Consider the following 18,151-nt stretch of genomic DNA (forward strand, 5'->3'; position numbering starts at 1 on the left):
TGGGGGAGGTGTAGAAGGTAGCCAAACAAATGTGGTTCTGAACAGAGGGGAAAACAGGTGAGACTGTCCAGAGGTCAGTCAGAACACAGCAAGTTAGACAAATGCAGAGAACATTTGTTATCTCTCGTTCATTCAACAAACACACATATTAAGCACCTATTTTGTGCCAGGCACTGTGCTAGGCACTACGCAATGGTGACTGTTTCATGCTGCTTACTCTGTAGTCAGGAAGCTGACACACTAAATAATTGCAGGATGGTATATAAGCACTACAATAGAGACATGTTCTAAGGACACAGTGGAACAAAGGAGTAAAAGCCAATTATGTTTGGAGGTATGAGGGAAGGCTGGAGATTTATTTTGCAACAACTCAAGTAAAAGAGGTCCTTTTTTTGTTTAGGGGCTTAATTTGTAAATTGACCTTGTCCTACTAAGATAACATGTTTGCTTTGAAGCAGGTTTTGGGATAAGAAACCTAAAATAAATGAGAAGAATGATTTTATTTGAGACAACAAAAAATGCGTATTGTTTCCACAATGAGGAAAAATGATTCACTAACTCCCAGGTTGCAGGAAAGATACCGCAAAGACCATCTACTTCCATTATATATTGCTGTATGTGAACCCAATATACGCAGTCTCCTCAGGTAGGGGATTGAAGTACTCAGTCAACTCAATCATTGTGTATTAATATAAGCTAATATCTTGGAATAACATGTTGCTACATGTTCTGTTAGTGCAACTCAGCTTCTAAAGACCTGATCATATCTGGTGTCAACACAATGGAGTGGATTTAGAAGATTAAAATAAAAAGCTGGATTTAGAGTAACTGAAAAAACTCCAGGCACTTTTAACATATACATAAGTGTGGATTATATATTACTTGCTATTAATTCTTAGAAAAATAATATTTTAAGAAAGCAAAATTATTCTAAAGGAAAGACTCATGATAGGAGGATTTGTTTTTTGTTTTTGTTTTTGTTTTTGTTTTTGGAAACGGGATACTCTGTCATCCAGGCTGGAGTCAGTGGCATGATTACAACTCACTACATCCTCTAACTCCTGGGCTCAAGCAATTCTCCTGCCTCAGCCTCCTGAGTAGTTGGAACTATAGGCACACACCACTTCACCCAGCTAATTTTTATTTCTTTATTTATTTTTTGTAGAGGTGGGGTCTTGCTGTGTTACCCATGCTGGTCTAAAGCAATCCTCCCACCTCACCCTTCCAAAGTGCTGGGATTACAGGCATGAGCCACTGCGCAGCCAGATTTGGGTATTTTTAGAAGATAGCTATAAGTGAATGTGGCAGGAGTTCTTCTTTAGAAAACGAACCTTGAGGCCTTAAGAAACTACAGTAATTAGTGGGTCTGAGGCCTACCAAGATCCAATGAGTTGAAGTGAACTGCTCAGAGTTTTATACCCAGAGAGAGCCTGATCTATTCATCTCTTCTCGTTCTTGCCAGTGCTTGCTCTCTGTCCATCCATGCCTCAGAATGACTGACTTGTCTCGACGGCCAAAGACACCACTCTCAAAATGCCCTAGTAGATTAAGGAGGTACAGTTATGGAGATGTCTATTGACCTTTTCTTAAATTCTGTGAGAGAAACAATAAAATATGAATACCTAGTCATTTGATTAACATCCATACAATTTTACATGGTTCTCATTGTTCTATTTGACGTTGGAATGTATAATCTGCTTTACTTTTTAATTTACTTGCTAATAAGATATAATTTTCCACATGAAAAGTTAATAATTATATTTATTATCTAAAACAAAAATGCAAATTAAAAATCTTGTGTACTATGTGAATTATAAATACCATGAAAGGGCAACAAAATAAGAATGTACAGAAAGGTAATATTGAAAATGAAGTGTGTGTTGGTAGAACTAACATAAAATCAGAAAAGAGTCAATTGTTTATATAACAGTAAAAAAAATCAAATAATATATTAGGGAAGTCTCAACCATTTAGAGAATGGAACATCTTATATGTGGCTCACTTGATATCTTCTTAAACAAGGTGGTCATCTCTAGCCTGGATGAACTGTTTAACAAGGAGAATGTTTGACACAAGAACCTATTTAATTTTCCATAGCTCAATTCCTTACCGATGAGATTTCAAACAACAGGACTGGTTTGGGACTACCGATTAGGAGTCTAGAATATGTCTGTCAGATTTGTCCTTGATAATCAAATTAGGTAAGATCTCAAAAGATAGAAATAAAACTAAAGTACTTTTAAAAGCAGAGAATAAAAATCCTATGCAGAAAAGTGTGATGCCTTTTGTAATGTAAATGCAGGATTGGACTCAGTGCGAGAAATGAAGGAAAAGAACAGGAAGAAATCTGTTACAAGCTGAATATGGGTCAGTAATTCACTGCCATTGTTTAAAAAAAATCCGTATCATGATGACTGTGGCTTATATTATTTCTATGTTTGTGAATGGCCGAGGAACTTTAAGAACTAAAAGGTAAAACTAAAGAATGTTAAAAAATAATCCAAATAACAGGAAAGAAAGGAAAAGAAGGCCGTAGATGAGTACAGGTTTAAAACATTTCAAAAGATGAGCTGAAAACTGCCTTGTATAGACACTTTTAAGAATAGGAAAAGATTTTTAAGTGAGGGGGATGTTGATCATTTCCACTTTATATTGAGATGGAAGAAAAATGGGCTTGGTGAAAGGAAAAAGACATTTTGGTGGGCTATCAGCATGATAGATATTATGAGAGACAAAGAGAATAGTAAAATGACCATCCTGGAAAGCTTCACTAAGATAATGAATGGTCATTTTTCTTTAAGATTTAAGATATTTGCTTGCTTGAAAAATACTTAACAGCTGACTTGAATTGTCTGCCAGCTTTGTGACTCTAATTTGAAGTTTGCCAAAAACTCTTTAAAATATATTACAAATTTTAATTTAAAATAAATGGAGGGAAGAGCTATACAACATTAGTATCTGCGAGACTCCTATTAAGATGCATTAGAAAAAAATTACTTTTATAATAATTTATTAATTGGCTCAAAATTTCTCTTTATTGCATTTTTCTGGAGATATTTATCTTTCCCTGAACCATTCATTCATCTTGCTTTGGATCTATTTATTTAAGGACAGAGAGGATGCCTTGGGGACTGTTGCAGGATAATGGGCAAATGGGCTGACTTCTTGCTTATTAGTAAGCTGGGATGATTTGACTCTAAACTTCTTCCTAAGGGATAGAGGCACTTAAAATGAGGTTTACTCAATCATGGAAGTATAATTAAAGTAAAGATATTATTTCATCTCCCTCACTCCCACCCCATTTCTATTTTTTTGGTATTCTTGTTTGACTTGATGACTTAGTGTTATCACTGATGAAACCTTAAGTAGACCAGTGGTTTGTTCTTTTGTTCTTTTGTTATCAGGATGGGATAGATGTAACTGCAGGGTTCAGCAGGAGGTAGCTAGGAGAAGCTTCTCATTAAACAAGAATTGAGAAATCCCATCTGAACACCTCTTCTCCTGTTATTTAGTAAATGGAGAACACATGATGAATAAAACAGAGAAATTCTCAATATCAAATGCAAGGGTATGCAAAACCTGCAGGAAACTCTATGTGTGCTTTTCTTCTTTCTTTCCATTTTTTTCTTTTTGAAAACAAGACATTTGTATTCACTCAGGTTAATCATAGTGTGTTTTGAGGTAATCATAATTAGATGTAATTACTGTGTGGTCAAGTTATAGCTTAACTCCTCAATGAGCCCAATCGAGTACTTTAGACATAAAGAACTTCTCAAACCCAAACATCCCAAAAATCCTTGACAGGAATGCTAATGCTATTACAAATGAATCAAAGCATTATTTTGACGCTAATTGACAGTTCTACTTACTGTACCACTCTAAGGCTGCACACACTATTTGAAAAATATATGCAACTTAAATCATAAGCTTGTTTGTTTTTTGAGGGAGAAAGAGATATAGAATGTTTTGGATTCATGTCTTCTTTTGTTGATCTAATTTTTGAATTGGTTTCTAATATAGAAAAGCTGTTGTTAGATGGCCTTGTCCCAGACCTGGGGCACAAACTGTGTGGAAAGCCAAGAAAGGGCATGGGTTAAAAATACAGAATGTAAGGCAGTGGATACTGTCTTGCCTCTGAGTCCTTTTCCAGTGCCGGGTGTTCTTCATTCCCACCTTCACCCTTTTAACTGTTATTACAGGAGGATTCCATGCGGAGAGTGTAAACCCTTAAATTTCCGAGTCTGGTACTGTTGGTGTTGGGACTCTGGAAACAGAGTCTCAGGAATGATTATATGGTCCTCACATCTTTCATTTAGCAATGAGTAAGGCTGTAACATGACTTTGAGGTATTGCCAAAAAGCAGCTACTTCTGTTATTCAAAGTCAGTGATACCAGTGAAAGATTTAAAAATCACTTTAGAGAGAAGGAAAATACTCTTTTACAATTAAATGTGTTTTATTTTTTAATATATTATTCAAAGAGAAAGTCACCCTGTAGTGTTTTCTCCCTGATAGGATAGTGCTCCTAGGCTGAGTTAGAATACTCACTCAAGTGCTTGTAGATAGATCTTTTCTGAAAATATCTGCTATCAAGCTTTTAGATGAAACATTCTTCTATCCAGGAAAGCATAGAGTTTTTCTAGAGAAATCCAATTTTGGAGTGAGCTTTAGGAGCTCCCAGCTGACATTCACTATATCATAAAATAGCTTCCAGTATCAGGAAAAGCATGTGCGTCCATGTGGAATCACAAGCACTACTCCATTTGTCCACATTGGGCCGTTTAAGTTGGATTACACTTAAGAAAAATTAAATGGTCTCTGTCCTGTATTTGCAAAACTACATATTACCTGGCCTTAGGAACTTGATAAATAGGGATCCAAGGAATACCATGTTGCCACCAGTGTAGCATAGGATAACATCTCTATTTTGTATTACATGAGGATAGAATGGCTGAGTATGTACCAGGATTACAACCTCAGAAGTCTTAACTATAGTGTAACCTTCTTATTTTAGAAATTAAGACACTGCAATTCAGGAAAAGTAAGTTGCCCATGGTTATAATCCAATTAGTGGTCTATCCAGGAATGGGATTCTTATGTTCTGCTTCTCCAGTAAAGCAGACAAAAAAGCTCAAGGTCTGTAATGGCATGATACGGGAAAAGTGCTCTCTAAGGAATTAAATCTAGGAAACACAGAGAAATACCCAAACACATCAAATGATAAGTTAGTGTTATTATCACATGCCTAGTTATATTTTTGGAGAAAAGAGATTTATTTCTCTTATAATAGTTACAATTTGAGAAAGAAGTGTGTGTGTGCGTGTGTGTGTGTATAAAGTATCTAAACTGCAAATTGGTCAGATGGAATTTGTCACTTTTATTACTGCCGTTATCCAATATTATAAAGAATCCCATCCATGTATGCAACTCTTTATGATAAAAAACAAATGGATAGTTTCCATTTAACTAATCTAACTGCCCATTTGTTACTAGCAGTCGACCTCCATATTGACAACCTCCAGCAATCACCTGCCTTGATTCTCTCCTTCTACGTTGCCTCACTCCTACACCATAGATGCCTGGCTGTCTGAATTATAGGTAGAACTGTCTTAACTATCTTGAACAATGTGTCTTGGCTTGCTAGCTGAGCCTCCACTGCCAGCCAGGTCTCCAGACCCAGTGGGTAGATCTGCTCTTTTCCTGCTTGCTTCGTTTTTCTGTATGTTGCCATGCCCAGTTAGCTAACAGAATAGAATGAGTAATTTGCTGGGAATTACCTAAAAAGTTCAGGAGGAAAAAGCTCTGACTCCCAGGAAGACCTGGGTTAAATATTGGAATAGGAATACCTTGAAGATGGTTTGAGATAGGATTCTTGATAGGAACACGTTAAGGATGACGATTATATCAAGAGCAGAAATCAAGATAAGTTTTTACTGGATCACGAGTGTTCATTAGATTGGCAAAAAAGAGGAATCTGCTGTTTGTTTGTATTTTTATTTAGCTTATAACCTGATGTAGTTTTTCAATTAAACTAGTAATAACTGAGTAATCCTGATTTATCTCCAATCTATTCAGTTGATCAAGAAATACACACTGTCTGCTTTGTGACCAGCATTACTGGAAAGAAAATATTCATGAGAAAAGACTGCAGACAATATAAAGAAACCTCCTGGGGGTGGTTTTAACTTTCCTAGGTTTAAGTGAAAGTGGGAACACATTTTTCAGTGAGAAGAGAGTAGCTTTTTATGCATGTCCTTGAGGGCAAGAATCATGTCTAAATTATCTTTTTATCTGTAGAAAGGAGAAGAGAAGCTGGCACTTAGCAGGTGCATAATAATGTTTGCTGAAGAAATATTGACAATCTTTCTGGGAAAATGTAGAGAGTGAGTGAATTACCTGATTATTTTCCACTTAATGACATCCTTCTCTTTTCTCCACTTCCTGGCTTAGGCTACCATGATGGGTAAATGTAGTTTGGTAACACTACTGGAGTATGAAATTCATTTTCCTATGGAAGAAATGTTTAAAACAACAGTTTAGACATTATTAAATAGACATAATAATTATTTTCCATTAGGTGTAATTGAAATAATAATGATTAGATATAATTGAAAACTGTTTTGCAGAGAACAAATGTTTCTGTGGGCTATCTAGGAACTCAAGTCATATATAATGTAATTTTTGGAACAAACTTTGTGTTCAAACCTTGAGAACCTCATCGTTTTTCTAACTTGGCTTCACATCTACCTTCCATTTTTTCCCCTTTTTTCTTAAAAAGTAGGCTTTTCTACTATTCTAGATGTTATGAGTCTGTGGAAGAAATATCAGATACCAAGAGTGGCTTTCACTCAGAATAAAATGATATGTATCAAAAGGTACCTTTTTTTTTGTGGTGTGTGCTGCAGGTGGGTTGGGAAGGGGGTGTTCTGGATTTATCCAGTTGGAAAGAAAATACAGATGCATATTAAGCAGTTAACGAGAACTAGCTTGTGTGATTAATATAGACAAGAAGTGGCATAGTGATCAAAAGAGAAAGAAAGTTTAATGTAGTTTGCCATTTTTGGAAAAAGCTTCATGGTCAGTTTGGGATTTGAGGTAGGTAGGTTTTAGGGAGATGAAAGAAAATAAAATAGGTATTTTTTAATCTGGAAATTTTTCACCAGCCCAGGAAAATAGGATTTGATGCTCCTCTTAGAAGCTCTGGTAACTCGTCCTTAATAAAAATTTGATCGTACTCTATTTTGATTTATCTATCTCCTTTTACAGATATTCGAGTAAAATGCTTGAGGGCAGGAATGTGTAGATGAATTTGGGCAATAGTTGGAGATGTTTCACCTTTATTCTGAAAATGCTGAAGACTAAAAACTTTTTTTATGAAGAATAAAAATACAACTGTCTGGAAGTAAGATTGGAGGAGAAAACATGAAGGCAGGGAGATAGCAAATCCTGTTGATTAAAATAATTCAGATAGGAGAGAAAAAGGGGTGGAGCAACAGAGAATGGAAAGAATACCTAAGATGTGTTTCCAGAGGAAAAACAAAATGTTTTATACTGGATATAAGAAATCGGACAGAGGAGAGGGAAAAGTTACTAGACGTTCAAACATAGATTTTAAAAATTTCTGTCCAAATTAATGGGTAAAACACCATAGCATTTGTACAACTGCTCAAACTGTTTTTCAGGCCTAAATAATTTGCATAATTACTGTCAGCATTTCTTTGTTCCTTTGTTATTTTCCAACTCTATTTGTTGACCTTGAGAAAATTAGGTTCCGTAGTCTCATACGTCTTCCAATGTCTGTGTTTTCTAGTGGAAAAAGAAAAGGGAATTGAAAACGAAGACAGCTACATTACATTTTGTCTGATATTGAATCACTGGCCATTTAATCTCCTCCTTAAAACTCTCTTTGAGTCATTTTTTCCACTTTGAAATGTAACTTCATAGATTCAAGGACTTTTAGTAGTAAAAAAAAAAAAGTAGAAAATTATCTGGGAGTTTAGATGCCACATCCAGGACTTGAAACAAACAAAAAGAAAATTATCTAGGAGAAAAATTACGAAGTAATCACACATTTGAAGAGATACAGAAACTGAGGACCAAGTAAGTTATATGATTTTTTGTGAGTCCTGTTGTCAGTTAAGGAGAGCATGGGGCTTAAAATCTGAGTGTGCTGACCTTCAGCCATTGCTTCTGATTGTATACCATAGTGATTTGGGTAAGACTACAGATAATCTTCCAAATGTTTATAATTAAGCTAACTGTTACATCTTACTACACAGATATGTATGCCTGCAGGAAATTTGAAGGAAATCTCATCTAGTTTCCACTTAAATTTAGACTGTGACACAAAGGGCAAATTCACACTTTGTGCCACAACTGCAAAATAACCTATATTTTTTGAAACTTTCTGTTGAAACAATGTTCTGTAGATTTCTCGCATTTCTGTACATCTTGCAAGCAGAGGCACGGACTGTCTTTGTTCTAGATTATTTTTTTCCAAGATGTTGCTATAGCAAGCAGCACAGAGAAGCAAAAGTCTGGCATGCTTACTAGCCAGTATAATAAAGTTAAAGGTTCCCTCTGGAGCAAAGTACACACATATTTATTGCCCACTATAAAAGATTCAGGCTTCCTAAACTCAGGGTTTCTCTCTGGTACACAGTCTGCTGAGTGTGCTGGCATCCATCTAGCCTGTACACATTACTTTAATTGGGAGCAGGGAAACTGACACAAATATGCTGATGCTAATGTTGCTTGCAGTGGTGTATAATAATACAGCTCTTTGTTTCTGACCTGGGAGTCTCATATCTTCTGCCACAATCTATGAGATTGTAGCAAACTAACTTGTTAACTTGCAAGTAGGATAAGATCTCAGCTCCTTCACAGTTCAACACTTTCTAGGCTGACAGATTTATGGGCCCAGGAAATACTCTTATAATTGGTTAGGCATAAATAAAATTGGAAATGTTGTAAATCAATGGACATAACTAAATTTTTACTTAGATTTCTACAGTTTTAATTAGAACAGCTTGAGGTCTAAGTGTGACATTAATATTCTGAGTCTCAACTGATTAGATTTGTGAAATACTATTATACTTAGTTGTTCTCATCAATTTCAATCTGTGTAGCATTAAATGTATTATTATTGTTATACTCTAAATGTTTTTGCAAATTAACAGGCTGGCAAAAGTTATTTTTTTGACACTTATGCAAGACAAACTGGCAAGCAGATACTATGTAGTAATTTGTATAGTCAATGTGACCAACATAGAAGGATTGACCATACTTTGGTTCCTAAGTTTTTTTGTGTAGGACTTGATGAAATTTCTTGAGGAGGATTGTTTTTCCTACTTGAATTTGCATACTCTCCAGGTCTGATTATCACCACATTATCAAGGCCCAAGTCACAATTTGTTCTTGGTTGTTAAGCAAATTAAATAATTAAAGTAGATATTTTTTGTTGTAGTGTTACTCTAAGCCAGAAACATGAATAAGGCCTAAATAGAAGAGAACAAGGGAATTTGTCAGATGTATAGGTTTTGTTAAGGCCCAGCACAAATAATATCCAATATTTATGTAAATCAGAACTAAAGACTAAATTCTAGACTGCAGTAGCAGGTTGTTAACAAGTTAATAAACTTTCTTCCAACTCTATTATGTGTTTAATCATTTTCCTAGTATAGAGTTTGAAGCTAATGAACAATAATTATGCTTGCACTACATGTGTCCCTTTTTAGACATTAGTTCAAATTAGTTCTAAGTTATGATATACTTTTTTTCATTTTTAAGCTTGTTTTTTAATTATCTTTTTTTGGTATAGAATTTAAGGCTGTTAGGAGGTCATATAGATGTTATGTAGAAGAGGAGGGGCCAAGGAGAGTGAAAAGAGAGAGGCTAAAGAAAGTTCAAAAAAAGCTGCACTGTAGTTTAATATGAAAGAATTCCAGTGAATTGATTAGATAGTAGCTCACATTCAGAAAGCAGGATACGTGAAACTCATCTTCGAAGATCGACACAGACTTTTTTTTGAGAAGAAATAGTAGAGTTTGACCCAGTAATATGTAATCATTTCAGAAATTCATTGATAACTTTTTTTTTTTAAATGAATAAAGGGAATGCAGAACATTGCAGTTCTGGCTAGCAGAGTCTGTTCCTTTGGGAAAAGACCCCCTTAGTATAGTATGCAAAGTCAGCCTGTCTGCTTTCTCTCTCTCTGGCCTACTTTACTTGCTGGCCACCTGTGGCCTAGTACATTTTCCAAGATGGCTCCCCTTCCATATGCTCCTCAGCAGTGTGACCTTTCCACCTACCCCCTCAACAAGAGGTGGCGTCGATTTCTTCACCCCTTGAATCTAGAAGGGCCCTGTGACTGCTTTGACCAATAAAATATGGCAGAGCCCTTAACTGGATAGGAACTTGCCATTTCCTGGCCTCTAGGAAGCCAACTGTAATAAAAGAATGCAACTATGTTCAAACCACCATACAGTGAAAACCCAAGCCATGTGGAGAGGCCTTGAAGAATGAAATGCCACATGGGAAGAGAGAGAGAGCAACAAGCACCAAGAAATCAGGTGTGTGAGTAAGGATGCTATGGTAGGAGTAGATCCTCCAGCCTGAGCTGCCCCAGCTGACACCACCTGTATCAGAATGAATCAGCCAGGTGAGCCCTTCCTTAATCCCCGACTCACAAATTTGTGAGAAAAATGAAATTATTTTAAGACAGTAAGTTTATGAGGTATTTTGTGAGGTAATAGGTAATTAGAATGCCACCATTCCTGACTGGATGGTAGTTAAAAGTTAGAGAACACTAAAAGGTAATAAACTCTTTCTGTTTTTTTTTTTTTTTTTTACTAAATGGAAGGAATTGTAGTGGTCAGTCATTAATTATTAATTCACAAGAGTGATAAGATAGCAAACCGACTTCCTTTGCCATCTATTTTTTTTAATTATAGCTATTTAAAGGCTCCTTGAAGCTTTTATGTTCGTATTATCATTGGTTTCCACCATTCTTGAGATTCTTTGGCAAAGGGTAACGTTGTGAAAAACAGGCTCATCTCCAAGTTAATCCTTTTTTGCCTTCTTCTCCTTCGATTCCATTATAGAAACCCCTGATCTTAACTTGGGGTATTTTGCAGCGTTTTGCAAAACAACAATAACAACAAAAAATCGTTTTCTCTTATTCAGCTCTCTGCTTGTAATGCCTGAAACATCTGAAACATTTCTGCCTCGTAGATAATGATTTACATATTTTTTTTTCTCACTCTCAGAGCACTGAGCAATTGCTGGGCCTATGTGTTTGCTGAGGAGTGGGGGCTCCTGAATTCATTTTAGCCGAAAGACACCCCACTAGAATATATTAACACTGGATTGGGAATAAGAAAACTGAGAATTTAGTTCAAAGTGCCTAACTGTATATGCCACCTTGAGTAGGTGACATAGCCTAGGGGGTTCCAATTGTCTTACTTTCTGAGAGGTAGGAGCTAGATACAATGGTTTCTAAGTTATCTTCTAACATTGGGATTCTTTGTCTTCTTGTAAATTTCATCACCGCCATAGGTACGTATCTTTTAAAATATGATTTACATTTATAATGGACTTAAATATGGAGGCTCTAGGTTATTTGTTGACTTTTTATCAATGGGCCCGGACTTTTTCTTTTGTTAAAAGAAAAAAATTTGCAATAACTTATTTTTAAGCTGGTTTAAGATAGAAAATGTTTACAGTAATAAATTAAGTTGCCCCTGAAAAAATATGTCTTTCAAGGACACGACCTGCCCCAATGTGCTATTTATTTGCATTTACAGGAAAACCCAATTATAACAGCTATTTTCAAGAACTAATATCACTAGAGACTGAATGTATAGTAGAGCAAGCAGATGATAATGCGTCCTAAAAAACTGACCTAGCCGGGAGCATGTAGATGGTGAGCTCACTCACATTTTGTTATTCTTCAGTGAAATTCTACATTTCATCTAAAATATTGTTGCTGATATTTATGTAAATAAGACATTATTAATCACTAGGCTAAATTTAATATTTGTCTCAGGTGAAGTGAGGTGTTAAAATTGTGTGTTATGATTTCCAAAAGTTCTTTTTTTAGATTGGACAGGGTAAATTTTGCAACCAAATTACCTCTTTGGTAAACCTTATGTTGGACTGGTATAAAGCGAAAACAAGTAGGTCCCTAAACAATTGCTGCTGCTGCCGCTGCTGCTGCTGCTGCTGCTGCTGCTGCTGCTGCTGCTGCTGCTGCTTTAAAATCCATCTCAGTGAAACCTTGATTGAGCTGGTTGCAATTCAGAAAGGAGACACTCCATATTTACATCAGACACAAAGGTCTTTCCTCCCTTAATCATTCACTGAGGAGGGTAGTTGTTTAGTGGACTCATTTCTCTCTGGTCTTTTACACCTTAAGCAAGATTTTATGGCTCCTTAATTTCAAATCATAGCAGGTAAGATGTAACGCCACCTTTTAAAGCTCATCCGTGTGAAGATGACCAAGGTGTAAAGGCTACTTAGTGAGGTGGCATGACTCCTGGGTCCTGTCTTCCCTATGCTAACTAATTGTGGTACCTTGAGAGAAGTCCCTAATGTTTTTGGGTCTTGTTCCCTCCTTTGTCAAATGAAATGGATTTCACAAATTTTTCTTTGAGAGCCCTTCCCCGTGTGAGACTTTTGTGATAATGAGGTCTCTTTCTGTTTAGGCAAGGTGCCTTCCCACTGTCCTCTTCTTGTTTCTCACTTCCTCCTAGGACTCGTGAATATAACATTTTTGGTGGTGACAGACTAACACATCTGTCCACCCCTCATCATCATCTCTCTACAGGACTGATATTATAGACTCTTAGATACCTCTCATCACATCCATTCGCTGCTTAGTTCCCATTCAGTAACTCTTTAGAAGGAATGCTCTTTACAAAAACTTCAGATTTTATCATTTCACTTCTCTCTTTAAACCATTAAATGGCTTTGCTGGCTTTTAGGTCTAAATCCCGAATCCTTAACATGGCCTGTTGAGCTCTTTACTCCCTGCATCTCTGGCATCTTCCCATGCCCCTCTCTGGTTTAATTTAAATGTGCTGCAATAAGCACACATGATATATTTTACCAAGGAACAGCTGGTAATATCAGGCTGAGGATGATGCTGGGTGTGGCTTCTCAAATCTCTCCAGCTCTTCGTGGGAGATGGGCTCAGTTTGGTGGTCATGGAATTCTTCTTGCCTAGGCATAAGACTGGTTCTTCTATCTCCAAACATATTCCCTGAAACTTCAGAGGAAGTATGTTACATGGTTGCAAAATCTGCCCCTTTTTAGCCATATCACCAGTATATAACACCCTAGTTTTAGGGAAATATTTTCCGTAAGCTAACAGGGCCATCTTACTACATGGTTCACAAGGTATATAATAATGATTAGGTATGACACATGGGTACTATATTAGTTTAGGCTGCTGTAACAGAATACTGTAGACTGGGTGGCTTAAACAACAAATGTTTATTTCTCATAGGTTTGAGGACTGGAAAGTCCAAGGTCAAAGTGCAGGCAGAGTCAGTGTCTGGTGAGGGCCCAGGCCCACTTTCTGGTTTGCAGATGACTGTCTTCTCATTGTATCTTCTCATAGCTGAGAGACAAATAATCTTTCTTCTGTTTCTCCTTAAGGGCACTAATCTCATTCATGAGCAGTCCACGCTTATGACCTAATTACCTACTCTGATAGTTAATTTTATGTGTCAACTCGACTGGGTTAAGGAATACCCAGATAGCTGGTAAAACATGATTTCTGAGTGTGTCTGTGAGAAAGTTTCTTGGAAGAGATTAGCGTTTCAATTAGTCAACTGAGTAAAGAAGATTCACCCTCACCGATGTGGGCTAGCACCATTTACTCCATTGAAGGTGCAGATAGAACAAAAAGGGAGACGAAGGATGAATTCTCTGTCTTCTTCAGTTGGGACATCCATCTCTTCCTGCCCTCAGACATCAGAGTTTTCAGTTCTAGGCCTTCAGACTCCAGGGCTTACACCAGCCCCTCCACCCTCACCCTGGTTCTTGGAGTCTCAGGCCTTTGGCCTCAGCCTGAATTATACCACAAGCTTTCTTGGTTCTCCAGCTTGCAGATGTTTTATTTTGGGACTTCTCAGCCTCTGCAGTGGTATGAGCCAATTTCCATAATAAATCCCCTCATCTATTTATCGCTATATATCCTGTTTGTTCTATTTCTCTAGAGAACTCTGACTAATACACCTCCCAAAGGCCTTGTCTTCTAACACCATCACATTGGGGGTTTGAATTTCAACATGTAAATTTTGCAGGGACACAAACGTTTTGTCAGTAACAGATACCTATGTGGGACACTGATAGTCTATGGACAAACATGCTTGCTGATACTTTTAGGCCTAGGATGGAGTCACTACTGCAGGCCTGGCTGGAAGCTACCATTCAACTATGTGGGCCTCATCTCAGTTCTGCCAATGTCATGGTCTTTTCCACCAGAGGGCATTCTCCAGTGCTGTTGTTTTTGCTCAAATTATTCTTTAACTCCCACTTATACCTTCCTTTTCATTTAGATAATTTCTATTTACAGCTCAGATCTTTTAGTTTACAAGTCACTTTCTCTCAGAGACTTTTCTTGCTCTTTCAGACTAGGTTTGGTGCCCCTGTTTTATGCTTCTGTAATACCTTATCTCCTACAGAGGATGTTACTGTATTTCTGGTTCTATGACCATCACTAGCTTTAGATTGTAAGCTCTGTAAGGAAAAAGATTATCTAGTTCATGCCAAAGCCCCAGCAACTAGCATGGGGTCTAGCATATAGTAGTCAGTGACCCCCCCAAAAATCTGTTGGATGAATAAAGGAATAAATAAATTTAGAGGAGAAAGACAAAGGTGAGAGGAACGAAAGGATCTGAAGGAGGGAGAAGAAGTACTTCTTGCTGATGCTGATGGTGTAACTACTAAGAACTGGGGGAAATAAATAAGAAAGGCCTCTTGCCTGGCCCATGATCCTCACTTTAGCTTCCAAGGAGGTGGAACTACTAAATAGAGTCCTTCCAGGTCTTCTATGGAAAAGAAGAAGTATAGACTAACACTAGGACAGACACTTGGCAATTCAGGGAGGGCACTGGAGGAGAGCAGTCCCCAGGCTCAGAAGTAGATCTGACCCCAAGTCTGTGTACATTCCAACAAATACCAGGGGCTTTTAAAAAAAAATAGACACAGGGTCTCACTATGTTGCTCAGGCTGGTCTTGAATTCCTGGGCTTAAGTGGTCTTCCTGCTTTGCCCCCCCAAAGCACTGGGATTACAGGCATGAGCCACTGTGCCTGGTTGACCAGGGGCTTTTTTATTGTGTATTTTGGGAAGCTGGATTTTCTCTTTGTTATCTTTATATTCCATATCTTTTCCCCACTGATAACAAAAGTATAAAAAAGAAAGAAAAAAGAAGAATTCTTAGGGAACGTCAAAAAAGTCATGTGTTTGTTTGTAAGACAGGCAAGCATTCTGTGTTTACATTCTCAGTGAGTCAAGAAGGGAGACCACCATGGTCAGAGCAATGACTTTTGGCAACAGAAAAGGACACAAAGGATTTATTGAGGAAGAGAGGCAGGAGGAAAAGGAAAGTGGACAGAAGCTGCTCTGGGATTGTGATTCTATAGATCTGGCAGGCATTCCTTTTTGCTACCCACCCCTAATAAACAATATTTTTCTCCTCATCTCTTCTGATCTCCCTGTAATTCCTTTTGGTTCCCTTTCTTACCAGACTAATGCCTTTAATACAGGACATAGGATCAATTTTCAACAGCTAAGAATGTTGGTGCAATGGGAGTATCATTCACATAACAGACATCGTAAAGTGGAAATATAACTATGTATTCCCTTAAAAACATGGGTAGATATGGTTAGTTACTATAGGCTAGCTGTTTTCATAAACAACACCATAATCTCAGTGATTAAACTCGCCTGAGAAAAAGTTACTTGTGTCCTATGAGGTTTAATAAAAAAGGGAATAAGAAGGACTCTGCTCCATACAGTAATTCAGGGATTCGGCCTTTCCCCAGTTTTTGCTCTTCCACCTTCTAGGTTTTGTCTGCCTGTGTATTCAGCTAGCACATGAATAGAGATTACTCATGGGAGGGTTTATTAACTAGGCTTGAACGTGGCATACACTTCCACCTACATTCTACAGGTTAGAACTAAATCTCAAGGCTGCAACCAACTATAAGGGAGGATGGAAAATATGACTGTACTAGTTTCCTAGGGTTGCCATAGCAAAGCACTACAAACTGGGTGGCTTAAAATAACAGAACTGTATTCTCTCACAGTTATGAAGACTAGAAGTGCAAAACCACGGAATCTTCAGGGCTATGTTCCTTCTGAAGGCTCTGGAGAAGGATCCTCCCCTGTCTCTTCCCAGCTTCTAGTGGTTGCTGGCAATCATTGGCATCCTTTGCCTTGTAGCTACATCACTCCAATTTCTGCCTCTGTCTTTGCATGGCCATCTTTTCTCTGTGTGTCTCTACATCTAGTTTTTTCTCCTCTTATAAGGACATCTGGTCATTGGGTTAGCCCACCCTAGTCCATTATGACCTCATCTTAACAGGATTACATCTGCAAAGACCCTATTTCCAAATAAGGTCACATTTACAAGTGCTAGATATTAGGGCTTGAACATATCTTTTAGGGGGACACAGTACAACCCACAACAGTAGTCTAGCTATGTGTCCAAAAGGAAAAAAAAATGCTTTGGTGTCCCCATTGGATCTTTGCCAAGTTAAGATTTTCTACCTTAAGTAATAGTGAGTGGGAAAGCATTTTGAGGGCTTTAGAGAACTGAGATTTTTAACATAGTTTCTGTGAAAAAATGCATTTGTAACAACAGACAACTCTTGACTCACAAATGGAGATAATCTACTTGTAAGACCTAAAGCCTTATACTTCAGAGAACTTTACCTCACTCAAATAATGTTATGAATTTAAATAGTATGTTAGAGCTCTTAATACTATTAACTCTCATGGTTTAATAAAATAGAATAGGCATATGAAAATTAGAATAATCACCTCTAAAACTCCATGCCTATAAAATATGCTTAACGTAAAACCAATAAAGACATCTTCATATTTCTACCTGGGTCATTGTCATCTGACAGTGGTTTCTGTTCCTGGCATTTTCCGTCTTAGTCTTTGTCCATCTTATACTTTATTAAGTGGCTGCTTTTCATTGAAGCCAGCTATGATTTAATAAAAGAACAACAGCCTTCAAATCTGATGAACTTAAGCTGTATATCTTATTAACTTTCTTACTTTGGACAAGTCACCAAACCCACTTTTTATTTCAGTTTTATCACCTGTTCTGTGGTTGACACTAACCTTCTTGTGTGGTTATGAGAATCCCGTAAAGTCACTTAGCATTTATTGAGTATCTGTCATATGCTGGCACTCTTATAGGTGCTTGAATTATATCAGCGAGAACAACAAAGATCTCTGTTCTCATGGAGCTTCCATTCCAGGAGCTAAAAGGGCTTTATGAATCATAAAATGCAAATGTAAGTTATTATCATCATTGCTATTGTGCCTGCAGCAACTCCATTTTCTCAAATATCTGTAAAAATCTTATTTAAAATTATATATAGCTTTTAGATATCAGAAAGTACATAAAGGGAAAGAAAAATCTAAGAAATAAAAAATAATCTTTTAGATGTCTAATTGTAAATAAAAACTCATAGTGAATACTGAAAATGTTTCTTTACTGCATTTAAAAATAGCTCCTAGTCCCCTATTATATGCCATGCACTGCAGTAGGCTTTATGTGGCATGCCAAGATAGATATTAATCCTGCCCTCAAGGAGCTTAGAGTCCAGTTAGGGACATGCCCACTGGAAAATGTACATTAGGATAGGAAGTGAAGAATACTCGGCAGACAGGCACAAGGAAATTGACGGAAAGCTTTCAGAAGAGGAAAGATGACTGCCCAAACACTTATAACATCTTGACATTTTCTATAGAAAATGTCAGAGAGACATTTACCCCCAATGTTGTAATTGATACAATACTACCGGCACCTGTTTAGCTACTGGCTGGGATTTTTATTTTATACAGAATTTAGATGTTTACATCTATGTTATACTGTATAGCATTTGGGCAATACTTTGTACAGGA

The 18,151-nt window shown here is 37.2% G+C and overlaps 1 protein-coding gene and 1 long non-coding RNA gene across 12 annotated transcripts in view; one reads left to right on the plus strand and one right to left on the minus strand.

Moving 5' to 3' along the window:
- ANK2 (ankyrin 2) overlaps positions 1 to 18,151 on the plus strand; it is a 683,028-nt gene that overhangs the window by 329,815 nt on the left and 335,062 nt on the right. The gene's annotated exons all lie outside the window — the stretch shown is intronic.
- LOC129035806 (uncharacterized) lies at positions 1,127 to 16,545 on the minus strand. 2 transcript variants are annotated; one of them, XR_008502337.1, is made up of 5 exons: positions 16,316 to 16,535; positions 13,108 to 13,266; positions 7,705 to 7,805; positions 6,396 to 6,507; positions 1,127 to 1,538 (listed from the first exon to the last, which is right to left on the minus strand). It is a non-coding gene; the product is annotated as an uncharacterized LOC129035806 (long non-coding RNA). The 2 variants fall into 2 exon arrangements; XR_008502338.1 differs by lacking the exon at positions 13,108 to 13,266 and having other exon boundaries at positions 16,316 to 16,545.

Source organism: Pongo pygmaeus, chromosome 3 (assembly GCF_028885625.2).
Source record: "Pongo pygmaeus isolate AG05252 chromosome 3, NHGRI_mPonPyg2-v2.0_pri, whole genome shotgun sequence".
In the NCBI taxonomy this organism is placed as follows: domain Eukaryota; kingdom Metazoa; phylum Chordata; class Mammalia; order Primates; family Hominidae; genus Pongo; species Pongo pygmaeus.